Source organism: Belonocnema kinseyi, chromosome 7, assembly GCF_010883055.1.
Source record: "Belonocnema kinseyi isolate 2016_QV_RU_SX_M_011 chromosome 7, B_treatae_v1, whole genome shotgun sequence".
Classification (NCBI taxonomy): Eukaryota; Metazoa; Arthropoda; class Insecta; order Hymenoptera; family Cynipidae; genus Belonocnema; species Belonocnema kinseyi.
Genome location: NC_046663.1, coordinates 69928674 through 69941301, shown reverse-complemented (window position 1 = coordinate 69941301; position 12628 = coordinate 69928674). Strand labels below are relative to the sequence as shown.

The 12628-nt window shown below is 28.8% G+C and overlaps 2 protein-coding genes across 7 annotated transcripts in view; both read left to right on the top strand.

Moving 5' to 3' along the window:
• Positions 1-2699, top strand: part of LOC117176836 — an 11305-nt gene extending 8606 nt beyond the window's left edge. Inside the window, exon 3 of the mRNA XM_033367180.1 lies at positions 2637-2699. The gene's annotated coding sequence lies outside the window, so the exon portion shown is untranslated. The remainder of the gene's footprint in view (positions 1-2636) is intronic.
• Positions 2700-7031: 4332 nt separating this feature from the next.
• LOC117176834 (esterase FE4-like) overlaps positions 7032-12628 on the top strand; it is a 23065-nt gene continuing 17468 nt past the window's right edge. For all 6 annotated transcript variants that reach the window (XM_033367173.1, XM_033367175.1, XM_033367170.1 and 3 more), the window contains exon 1: positions 7032-7101. The gene's annotated coding sequence lies outside the window, so the exon portion shown is untranslated. The remainder of the gene's footprint in view (positions 7102-12628) is intronic.

Sequence of the window (12628 nt, the reverse complement as noted above, 5' to 3'; positions counted from 1 at the left end):
TGCTTCAAAAAACGAAGACTTTTTTTGGAAAGGTATCCATAAATTGCCTGAAAGGTGGACAAAATGTGTAGCCAGCGAGGGCGCATACTTTGAATACAATATATGTTATCATTCTCTTGAAATAAATGTGTTTTTTTCTTGAAAAAATACCGGTTTCATATGTATACACCTGGTATTATTAGGAACATAAGAAAGATACGACACTGTCATAGTAGTGCTAAGGGGACTGAAACTCTATTTAAATTAATATGTTATTAGTAACAAAATTGTTAACATAATATTTTTATTGATACTCACAAATATTGTATTTTAGCTTTAAGTGGGGAAAGTGGAAACAAATGTAAAAGTCTGAAAAGACATACATGTAGAATGAATAAATAAATAAAAAATAAATAAAATAAAATAAATAATGCATTTTGAACACTTGTGCGCATTTTAGAATTTATTTAGGATTTTTTAAATTTAATCATCGACTTGGAAGTATACATACGTTGCCTAGTAGTAGAGTTACTAAATGCCGAGGAATTTATGTCGTACGCAAATGCTCTCGAGAACATGTTCAGTATTTTAAGCTCTAACAGAGCATTCATAGAGCATTTAAAAGAATTTGAAGCATTTATTGTTTAAACAAATATATATCCGAATTGCTACATATATTTTTACAATTACATTCTAGATTGAAATAAACATATACTATTTTAAATTACGGAGTTGCTACAGAACAGATAATTACAAAAAGTCAAAAGTCAGGGAATCTCGGGGAAAACCTGATAAAGTTACGGAATTTTCAAAAAACTACAGTTAAAGTTAATTTTATTATTATAGTAAAAAATCGCACCTATTATTGCATCTTTTTTGGTAGAATTTTACTACATTTTGTATAAAATTAAAATTCTTTGTCGTTCAAATATCCAATATCACGTTTTCCGTTGAGAATTCATACTAGTGGACAGTTCAGCTACTTAGTTGGAAAAGGAACTACTTCGTTAAACATTTATTTATTTGGTTGATGATTCATAATTTTAGTTGATCAACCTTTTTTTGTTCCAAATTTGATTATTTTGGTAAAAATTATACTTTTTAATTAAAAACTAATTGTTCTAACTAAAAATTTAACTCGTACATTTTTGTTCTCAAATTTATCTTCTTAAGTTGGAAATTCTAATATTTGGTTTAAAATATCTCTATTTGATTGAAAATTCCAATCTCTGGGAGAATATCTAAGCTTCTTAGTGACTAATTCCTCTTTTTTTTTAAATTCCTTGAAAAATTCAAATATTTTATTGAAAATTCATGTAACTTCTTTAAAATACGTCTTGTTTTTTAGAAATTTCATCTTATAGGTTGAAAGTTCATCTTTTTGATTTAAAATGAGTTTTTTCTTATTTAGAACTAATTATTTTAACTGAAAATGTATCTTTTAAAAATTAATTTCTTTGGTTAAAAATTAAATTTTTTAGTTGATAGTTTGTCAATTTTGTTAAAAATTCACTTTAACTATTTCCTTTTGTGTGGAAAATGTACCTTTTTTGATAGAAATGTAATTTTTCTTTAAAAAATGTTCTGTTTTGTAGAAAATTTAACTATTTAGTTTTTTGTTAAGAAATCATTACTTTGGTTGAAACAAAAAGATTGTTAAAAATTCTTTTTTTATATAAAGTCCATCTCTTAGGTGGAAAATTGCACTATTTGTTCAAATAATTCATACTTTTCTTTTGTTGCTTTTTAGTTGAAAATTAATTTTTGTAACTGAAACATGATCTGTTTTTAAAAAATATTTAAATTCATAAAAAAAGATCCGAGAAAACATTCTCTTTAAATCTACTATTTCCAATTTTCGAAACAGACTTTTGTATGGTTTCTATGGCTTTTTCTATGACTCTAAGTCATTAGAACAATTCTTTAGAGGAAACCTTTTTTTAAACAAATAATAATATTTTTAAATTTTTTGTTTGTTTTTGACATTCGAAACAGTAGTGTTATAGAGAATGTTTTCCCAGAAAAATCAGCCTTCATTTATTAATATGCAATCATTTTCCAATAATTGGTAAGAAGCGACTTTCCGAAAAAAATTCAACTGTACAAAACATGGGTAAAATTAATGTTTTTTTGGTATTGTGAATTTTAACATTTTTTCAAAAAAATAATGGAGGAAATCGGGATTTTTCAGGGAAAATGGTAAAGTTAGTTTTCGCGGGTTGTTGAATATTATCATCGGGTTGGAAATATAACTTAGGGTTTTTTAAATATGGTTTGTGTTATTATTTCAAATTTTTTAGATTTTTAAATTATTAACGTAGAGACAATCCGGATTTGTTCAGGCAATGTTAGTAAAGGTGGTTTTTGGGGATTTTTAAGTATTATTATGGGATTGGGAATATAACTTAAGGTTCTTTAAAGGTGATTTAAATTTACTATTTTATTTTTTAGAGTTTTTTGCGTGGTGACACACGGGATTTGTTAAGGTAAAAGTGGTAGGGTTGGTTTTTTAGCGTTTTTGGATATTTTTATGTAATTGGAAATATAACTTGGACTATTTTGGGTTATTTGGAAAAATTTGTGAACACAAGGGTTAATTGAATAGTACGTCTTGTTAAGAATTTTTTTAACTCATTTTTAAAACTCAATTTTTTTAGTGATCCTACGCCAGAAATTGACGAGGTGATAAGCACGAAGTGGTCAACATTGTTACCTAATAAGAAAAAGTATCTGGAAATTAATAATGAACTTTTATCGAGTGAAGATCCGGGAAAAGAATCTTGGAATCTTTGGAAACCCATACTACAAAGTACAAATTCAAATTACATGATGAACCTGATAAAAAAATTAATAAAGTAATTCAAAGTACACAAGGTTTTTTCATCATTTAAAGGTATTTCGTTAGTCTTTTTTTTCTTCTTACTTCAAAAGAGTTCTTCTGTTTTTGAATTTTGGAAATTCAAAAAACTTTTTTTACGAAAACAATATGTATGTCAAATTTTTTATATGCTCATTAAATAAAAATGAATTATTATGTTGTAGTTTTGAGAAAATATATAAAAAAGAAAAAACTACCTTTTCAGAAGAAGCTTAAATTTAGTAGGTAGGGTGGTTTTTCGCCTGGAGCCAATTCAAATGTGAATTTTTGTAGAAGGCAGGTGGTAAACAAAAGTAAACTGTGTTTTGCTAAAACATCTCCTATACATTTCCTACGACTTGGTAATCAAACAACATGTATTTCAATATTTAGAATAATAATTCACTTTTTTCGAACATGAATAATAAGTCCAAATTATTTACTTAAAATTACCTGCACTAAAGGGAATGAGCCACTGATCGTCTACAAATTCTCCCCTTTCATTGATAGAATCAGTTGTCGCTCGATGGTTAACAGTAACTGGTGCAATATTTACCATTCTTAAAGCTTCAGCAGTAGTTGGATTCGTGTGTGAAAACCTATAAAAAACATTTTTTAATAAATTTTCTAATTTAATATTTTGTTATTAGAAGCCATCAAAAAGCACGTCACACTAATTTGAACACTTTTTCCATCCCTCCTCTTCTTCGTCACAAATAAGCCACCAAAGCTTGAGTCTGCCAGGGTGACGGCACAAATACGAAAAAAAATTGCCACTAATTTAATTTCATGAATTCCTAAACTGGAAAAAAACATACGGAAATAATATTTTAATAGATTTCACAGCCTAAAATACTCTGAAAAATGGAAAAAATAGTTTATTTCTGACAAGAATAGGGGAAAAATTTCTTTTGATTAAAATCAATTGCCATAATGAATTTAAAATAAAACGCTTATGATTTTAAGTTGAAATATATTGCATTTTCAATAGAATAGTTTAATTTTCAACCGAAAAGATCAATTTTGTACCAAAACAGAGGAATTTTCAACGAAAAGGTTAAATTTCCAAGTTGCAGTTTCAACCAACTAATTGAATTTTTGAATCAAAAAGGCGAATTTTGTAGAAAACAGTTCAATACTCAATCCAAAAAGACGAATTTAACATTTTCCACCAAATATTTTCATTTTAAACTAAAATGACGCGTCAAATAGGATGTTCGGAACAAAGAAGCTTAACATCCAACCAAGTAGTTGAATTTTCACTAAAGAAAGCTTAATTCTCAACAAAAACTATAATCTTTGATATTTCAAAGAAAAACATTGTTATTCTAAATAAATAACAATAAAATATAATGCTTGTAACAGTTGTAAGTTCAACCAAACTATATTCTAATTTTTAATAAAAAACAGTTGAAATTCAACCAAAAAATACAAATTTTTAACAAAATTGTTCAATCTTCGACCAAAGCAGATTAATTTTCTACAAGACAGTTGAATTTTCAATCCAAAAGTATACATTTTCAACTAAAAAGTGAAATTTCAACCAAACAGTTGAATGGTTAACAGAAAAAGATCATTTTCGAACCAGATATAAAATAGATAAATTTTTATTGAAAAAAAATTTTTCGATTAAAAAATGAATTTTTAACAAAATAATTGAATCCTCAACGCGAAAATATTAATTTGAGAAAAAATAGTTACATTTTTAACCGAAAAATACTACATTTCTTTCAAAAGAGAAAATTTTCAAATCGAAAAGACGAATTTTAAATAAAACCTTTAAAACAAGAAAGATTTTTCAATCAGAAGTGAAAAAATGTCATCAAAATTGAAAAATTTTTAAACCAAAAAAGCGAATCCTTTAGAAAAACTTATTAAATTTCATCCCAAAAATCTGAATAAAGAAATAATTTTTTTACCAAATAGTTGAATTTCCTTTATAAATAATAGAAGTCTCTTCAAGAACAATATAATTTAAATCCCAAAAAGACAAACTGTGTTATAAAACGGTTGAATTTTTAATTTAAAAATGTAAATTATCAACAAAAAAGTGAAATTTCTACCAGAACAGATTAATTTGAGACCAAACAGTTGCATTGATAATCAGAACAGATCAAATTTTTTCCAAAGTGATTAATTTTGCAACCAAAAATACAAATTTTAAACAACCTTTCAACTAGGAAAGATTTTTCAATATAGATTGAAAAAATTTCATCAAAATTTACGAATTTTCATACCAAAAAAGCGAATTCTCTAGAAAACAATTGAATTTTCAACCCAAAATATTCTAGCCAAAAATTATATTTTCAAACAGATAGTTGAATTTTTTTATCATAAAAACTTATTTTGCCATTGAAAAATGCGATTTCTACACTGCGCAATTTACATTTTACAAATATAATAACAGCCAGATTTTAAATGTTTAGAAAGTGACTTATTTTTTATTGTGATTAGGCTTTTATTGGTTATGAAAATTATTCGTGGTAATAATTTTTGCTAATTATACTGAGATAGAATTTTGAAAGAAACCGAATATTCTTGATTTGTACAAAGTGGTTTTTTGTCAAACAGTTGTTTGTGAATCTTGATGTTTTCAGGCATTCTACACATTTTAATAAGTATGCATTTCAGAAATATTGGATTCCATTGCCAAACTTGTGTATATATCCCACACAGGATATTGGGTGGATATCGTCTTAGGGATATGGCAAGGATATCATTATGTTGTGAGGGTTTAGTTAAGAAAGTTAATTTCCATTAAAAAACGAATTTTCAACAAAATAACGGAACCCTCAACCATAGCAGATTAATTTGATACCAAACAATTGCAAATTTTCAACCCAAAAATATGAACTTTTTTACAAAAAGTTAAATTGCAACCTAATACATAGTGGAATCGTTATCTAGAAATGATCAAGTTGGAACCAAAAATGGAATAGTGAAATTTTCATTGGAAAAATTAATTTTCAATAAAAAAAAGCCAATTGTCACCAAAATAAAAAGAATAAACACTCAGCTAAAAATAATTGTATTGTAACTCAGTTCGCATTTAGGCAAAGAAACAAGAAAAAGAAAACGTTTCCTAAAAAGAGGGAAAAAAGATTAACTTTCAAAAAAAGAAAATAAATAAAATGGAAAAATTAGGGAATAGGGGAAAGATTCTGAAGTTCATATTTAGATTCTTTACTTGTGAAATAAAATCACTAATTTTCCTTTTTTCAAGGTAGTATGACGTCGTTTTCGAACAGACCCTTACGTATTTTCAAATGTATCTACCCACTTGCCTTTGGAGCCAAGAGAAGGCAATGAATCTTTCCCAATAACCTAATCAATTTCTTGATGTACATTTCTTGCACATCTTTTTTTATTGTGATATAAAAAATTATAAATCCGAAGCTATCATTGGTTGTTTTCATTCCAGCCGGAAAAAAATCTTTCATAAGGGCAACGAGTTCTTCCTCTTTAAAGCACAACTTTAATTATTTTTTTATTTAAATATTCATAGCAACAGCATTTTAATTTTCAACCATAATTGTAGTAAATACCATTTAAAAGAGATGTATATTCATTTTTTTGTTTATCAATTTCCACGAGATATGAGTGAATCAGATCTGTGGAAACACCATCGATTCTTGTGATTTTGTGTTTTAGAATTTCGTCCTGAAAATTGTTACCATGCAATTTGATATTTTATTCACAATAATTTTTTTCGTTCTTACGAAAAATACATCCAAATACGTGAATTTCGCTCTATGAATTCTGAATATCCACTGTATCCTGGAATCTTTAATATAAAATTTCTAAATGATATTGTCGAGTTCGATTGTCACGATATTCGATTTTGATTGCTATATGCGTGTGACAAGAGGCATCAATGGATTAGACAGCAATGGAAAATAGTCACGATTGTTCCGTGTGACAACGAGGCGTCTGTGTGTTAGACAATAATGGAATCTTATGCAGCTCCCAACGGAGCTGCCTTGATCTGCGCTTGCTTGGATTTTAGTAACGTTCATTGGCTACGGTGCGCGTCTAAACTTGAATTTGGAAAATGTACGCGAACTAGAGCCAATGAGCGCCGTATGAGCGCCGTTCAATTTAAGCATGCGCAAGTATTTTTGGATCACTGTTAGGAGTAATAATCGAATCGAAATTTGAAGTCGATTCGATAATACGCAAGCTGGGCAAGCTAGAAATTAGTAAAGACTGTCCAAGAAGTCTGTCTTCGTGCATGTGCAGATTTTTAACGTTGTCTTTTTCAAAGAGTGAGTATTTCTCCAATTTTCGGGAGACGTGAAAACCCGATACATCTAAATATTAAACTGTTTTTGTGGCATGGAATTTTTCATAATTTTTGTAATCGAATTCCGTTGCTGATGCTTTGATATTTTAAGGTTAGGAATAAATGTTAGAATACACGAGCGAACTTCTAGTCGCAGAATTAGATAATTTGTGTAATGTCAGGCGATATCATCAAAACATTGCAGGATTGCATTTTTGTTGTTGTCATTTTAATATAAATCATCCATATATCTGCAAAAATGTATAAAAAATTATTTTTTGCTATTCAAATTACGAAATTGTACAATGCAAAAACTGTACGAAAGTTAGGCTTTTTCTCATTTTTCCTAATATGAATGTAATTGGACGTTTTTACGATATCGTAAAGACACATTCACGACATGGACATAGGATGTCGTTAACTCGTTACCGTTACAGTTACTTTTTCAAAAAAGTAACTCGTTGCAGTTACTAGTATAAGTAACTTAAGTTACTTTTCATACCCCCCCCCCCCTCCTTAACTAATTTTTCATCTGGGAGAATTGTAAAAAAAAATATAACCTCAAAATATACACGGATTAGTAAAATTTAGCAAAATACAATTTTTATAATTAATTATCTCACAAAAGAAGAGTTCGGGGACGTCCGTTGGCATGGTCGCTATCATTCTCGAAATTTTTAAGATAAGATATTTACTATTGTAGAAAAAAAACCTTTGAAGTCTTGCACTGGTATAATCGATCATTTTCAACAGTGCACCCAAGAATCATTCAGCAGAATACAAGCATTTACACTTACCGCTGATTATAAAAAAATATTGATGAAGGTTTAGTTTTATTCAATAATACTTTACCCGCAATATTCCAATACGTTTGTTCAAAAACCCGCCAGAGTTGGAGGTGATGAAATTTTGGCATTTTGAAATGTGTTGTTAAAGAAATTTCTTTGAAATGGTGATATCAATTTTATTTTCATCCTATATACTATGTTAAACGGATTTTCATGAAAATAGTACAAATTTTAATCTATCATACAAATATTTTTAACTAATAATATTCGGATTAAAAATAATCTGTAACTATAACCTAATATTTATAACAACCGCATTATACTTCAAAACATAACCACTTAGAATTTTCGGAATCACACATAACTTGCACTTTAGTTTGTAAGTATTCCCTTCCTTCGAGTGGAAATCGAAGAACTCTGCATAACCTGGCCAAGGTAAAAAATTTTCTTCAAGATATTTTGGTGGTTCGAGCAATTGAATCACTAGATCAGCAGAATCATTTGTTTCTTTGCCGTTCTTTTTGTCGCACATTATTATCAGTCTTGTTTCAAATTTTTAAAATCATACAAAACTCAATTTCGAATTTTCGGATTCGCTTGAAGTGATATGTCCAAAAAGAAATTTTGTATAAAAGCAATCAAAAGAAAGATATTCAGAAAAAATATAAAGTAACAAAAAAGTAACTTAAAAAAAGTTATCAGTTACCGGTAAAATAGTAACTAAGTTACGTTACAGTTACTTTTTTCGAAAAGAAACGAAGTTACTGAAAAATTTACAAGTAACTTAACTTTTAAAGTAACTTCGTTACTTTTAACGGGTTACTACCCAACACTGGTCGTGAAGTTGTAAAGATGTTGTAGCGATGTTGTAAAAACATCGCCAATCTTTGTGCCCATTGGGTACTCAATCTGTATTAAAATGAACAATACAATTTTAACCCTTGCAACAAAATGATGTACCTAGGATATCTCGGCAGGATATTGGATATCCTGAAAATATCCCCAAAATCTCCCGAGATATTCGTGGCATATTCCAAGGATATCGAGATTTCCACCCCGTACGATATCCACTCAATTTCCAGTGCGCGATATACACATTTTTGGCAATGAAATCCAATATTTCTGAAATGCATATTGATTAAAATATGTAGTATACCTGAAAACATAAAGATTCACGAACATTCGTTTGTCAAAAAAACACTTTACATAAATCTCAAATATTCGGTTTCTTTCAATATCCTATTTCAGTATAATTATCAAAAAATTATTACCGCGAATTATTTTTATAGTCATCAATAGTCTACTTACAATAGAAAAAGTCACATTCTAAACAATTTAAAGTTTGCTATTATTTCTGTTATTTCTAAATAGCGCAGTTTACAAATCGCACTTTTAAACGGCAAAATTAATTTTTATGATAAAAAACAATCAAACTATTATGTACCGCATTGGTTTGTATGATATAAATGAGAATAGATTGTAATCCGGCACGAATATTCGAGAAATTGTTGACTTTTGTTAAAGTGTTCCTTATTATTGCGTGATAGTTTTCGCACACTGACAGCCATGATGGAATTTACCTAAAAGTGACTTTTGGGGGGGCCTTACCATTATTGTATTTTATAATGTTGCACTTTGTATAAAATCTGCTGAAAAATACTTAATATTGTTAAATTATTTCTTATTTTATTGATACGATTGAATATGAATATAATTGGCAGTAGATATATCTGAATTTCCAGTAATATACTATAAATTACGGAATAAGTATGTCTTGGGAACATCCTTGGCATATAAAATTGGGACATTAATGGAATATTCTAAAATATCCTTGGTAAACTCCAGGGATATCGAGATTTCCGCCCTGTAGGATATTATTTGCGATATCCCTAGGATCTCCTGGGATATGCCCACGATATCCTGGGAGATAAATGGAATATCCCGCCGATATATCATGCTCTGAGGGAAAAACCTCCAGCAACACTTTCATACCATAGGGATGCACTGGCACTTTTATTATCAGTTGGTCGGTGAGAAATTAGTTGTTGACCAACTAAAAAGGAACTTTCAACAAAATAGTTGAATTCTCAATTAAAAAGATTAATTTTCAACGAAAAAGTCTTATGTTTCTAACAAAAAACACGATTTTTCAACAAAATACAAGAATTTTCAAACGAATAATTCAATGTTTAACTAAAAAAGATCAAGTTTCAATAAAAATATTAATTTTTAACCAAAAATAGAATAGTTCAGTTTTTAGTTTAAAAAAATTAATATGCAACCAAAAAAATGAAATATTTGAACTTTGACGTCTATGTTTAAAAGATTATTTTTTAACCAATAAGAATAATGTTATATGAATAGGATGAATTTTCAAGCCATTACTTGATTTTTAAACCACGGCGAAACAGTTTTTTAAACATTTTTGTTCAAAATGTTCGACAATTTAGTGGAATTTTTTTTCTTTCTTGACTGAAAATTGTTTCTTGGTTAAAAATTTCTCTTTTTGAACAGAACACTGATTTTGTGACTAAACATGAAAAAATAAAAATGTATACCTTTTGGTTGAAAATTTGCCTTTTTGGGTTGAAAACTCAAGAATTTTTTTTAACATTTTTCTCAGACTTTTTAAAACTAAATGACAAAACATCTACAACTGTGATCTGGTTAAAAATTCCTTCTTTCTTTGGTTAAAAATTAATCTTTTTGGTTGAAAATTTCGCTAATTGATTTAAGTTTAAATTTCTTTTTTTGTTAAAGATTCATTATTTTAGTTAGAAATTTATCTCTGTGGTTTCAAATTTAATAATTTGCTTTAAATGCATTTTTCGTTCGATTCAACTGTTATTGTTTTAAAATAATAAACATTTTAGTTGAAATATAAACTATTACATTTTTCGTCGAGGTTTTATCTTTTTTGGTTAAAAATTTATCTACTCATTCAAAAGATTAGGTATTTTGTTAGAAAATAATGTTTTTGGATGAAAATGTACTATTTGGTTGAAAAGTCGTTGATATTTTAAACTTAAAATTAAACTTTTTGATTTTCAGTGTAAACGGTTTTGATGAAAATCAGTTTTTGTTTTAATGAAAGAGTTGCATTTACAATCAAATAATTTAACTTTTAATGGAATAGTTAAATTTTCAACCTACAAACATAAATTTTAAACCTGATAGTCAAATTTTTAAACAAAAAACATTAATCTTTCACCAAAAACAGTTGCATTTAAAAAAATGAATATATAATGAAAATTTAGTAGTGGACATCTTAAAACAAAAAGAAAAGAATTTTTAACAAAATATTTAAATTGTAAACCAAAATTAAATTTTTGAACAAATATATCAATTTTCAACAAATTAGTCAGATTTTTAACGTACGTATCGATTTGCGATAGAAAATGTAATAGTTGATATTTCAACGAATGAAGATGCTACCAAAAGAGATGCACTGTAAACAAAATTCGAATTTCCAATCATAAAGATTAATTTTACACAAAACAGTCGAATTTAAACCAATAGTAGAAAAGTAATATTTTCACTAAAAAAAAAATTTATTATTATTATCATTATTATTATTATTACACCATTAAGCCATTTCCCTTTCGGGGTAGGCGTGACTCACACGGTAGGGGAAAGGAGTAGTGTGTGGAAGGGATAGAGAATTTTCATATTGATCCAGAATTATCGTGTTATTTAAGTAAATAACACGTTCGTTCCGCAACACTGCTCCGACCCAGGTTGCTGATCAATCTCTCTAGTAATCACCCCAAGCGAAGAACCTCACGAAGTCGTTATGTAAGGTTCCCCACTTGGGTCCATTAGTGGCCAAGGTCTTTTGTTTTAGGCGTCATTCACTCTACTGACACTCTTTTTATTAACTATTTGCCGCCATACTTTCGTGTCCTGACATATTTCTTTAGCTTCTTTTATGCCCATGAGTTGACACATAAACCTTCGTCTTACTATTCTGGTCACGAGAGGTAAGACAGCGTTCACTTGTCTCAAGTCAAGCCTTGTCTTGGCTAAGACGAAGTTTACGAATCTGGGGGTCTGAGCGAGTATAAAACTGCCAAATTTCTTTAAAAAAATTCAAATTGTGACTTTCTAGAAGGATCTCCTAAGCCGTTAGAATTACGTGAAAATAAACAATATTTTTAATATCCTCGTCAAACAAGTGTAACACAAATGAAAATCCGTAAATAGATTGAGATGATAATATATAAATATATATACCACCTATCTCACGGTCGTGAGACGTGGTTGTGGCTGAAATTTTACCGTGATTTCGCTGGGAGCGGGTACAATTTTCCAGGTTACCTCCCGCTCCCGGCGAAATCCTGCGGTTGTCCTTATGGCAAATTTTGAATTATATATTTTATATATTATATATTAATGCATATGTGAAAATATTTTTTTACAATTTTCAAAGACCAATAAAATACAAGTTTCTGCCAATTGCCGAATCTTGGGCTTGCCCGAGTAAAAATCCTTCGAGTTAAATTCGACTTAAATCTCCCCCAATCAAGACATGCTGAAGACGAAAAGATAGAATTGAACATGTCTCAGTTTGAAGACAAAAACAGACTTCAATTTATGTCTTGGAGACAAGTTTCTAAGTCTTAAAGGCATATATTTATGCCTTGAGTCGAATTTATATGACTCAAGATGAGCGGTTCGTAACTTCGAGCGTATACCTGTTCTAACAAGTTACGAAGCTCGAAG